This window comes from Anneissia japonica, unplaced genomic scaffold, assembly GCF_011630105.1.
Source record: "Anneissia japonica isolate Jap-2015-1 unplaced genomic scaffold, ASM1163010v1 scaffold287818_len932483_cov186, whole genome shotgun sequence".
NCBI lineage: Eukaryota > Metazoa > Echinodermata > Crinoidea > Comatulida > Comatulidae > Anneissia > Anneissia japonica.
Window position 1 is genome coordinate 566,820 of NW_022703366.1, and position 1,221 is coordinate 568,040.

Here is a 1,221-nt window from a genome sequence, read left to right on the forward strand (position 1 = left end):
TGGTCCGGGGGGGGGGGAATACCCATACATTTTGACAATTTAGGAGGTTTCAAAGGCTTATTTAATCGATTTTAGAGTCTAATAGGGCCTAACATGTAGAAAATACATATAATTTTTTTTCTCCCCGACGAATTGTGCTATTACTCCCCGACTGAGGGGGAGGGGGTGGGGGTAGCTCTCCCAGACGGGAGCTGGCGCCACCACTGATATCATGTACATATATGGGCATACAGCAATTTTTTTTGTCAAGAAAATTGATTGTGTAGATGGACTGGAATAATACACACATTTTAGAAAGTATAGCAAACACATTCCAAAGACAATCAGTATCAGTATTTCAGTAGGGCCTATTTATTGGACCTCACTTTAAAAATATTAAGGTAAATTATGAACATTAGATTGGATTACATTATACAGTGTAATCATGGAAAAGTAGAAAATACAGCCAAAGAACGTCTTTGGATCTGCAAGGCCCCAATCAATGAGCGGGGAAGCTGATGCAATGAATTATAGCACATACGAAAACCTTTTATTACACCTAGATTTTCAGAAAGTGGCACCAGTCCGGGACCATTAGAACATCTCAATCATCTGAGTCTGAATAATATTTATTTTACACGAAAGTATATACACACTAAACTTTAACAAAATGGTAACATTCAGTGTAAAAAAGGACACCACAAACAATTTAAGCCTCTAAGGCACCATTTGCTTACAGAAATCTATTATTATTTACATTATTAGAATTTTTTTTATGTTATGCAATTCTATAAACCAAATTATGAAATTCTAGAATAGTGTAGCATGTATGATGAGTAAATGTAACTTGAGGTCATGGAACTAAATGGAACTAAAAAAAGGAACGCTGTTAATTAATTTCTTATATTCCAACCATTTATTATCTCAATCGTTTTATACTTGTCTTTATAGTTTGTACCTATTTTATAATTTTATGTTTAAAATCATTTTTATCTATATTTTGATCTTTATCTTATTACACAATAATGATATAGTATTATTATTTTGCTAAAATTTAGTATACAAATGTATATGTTAGACGAAATGATGGCTGGAAGAACAACCAAAATAGACCTTATAATCGATGATGCATCAACTTTACAATTCATACAAAGCATGATTGAAAAATCAGGTAATAATGAAGACATCCATAAGTGGCTTGAAACAGTTAACTCAGTTCAGTCCACGGGATGCAAACTGCCA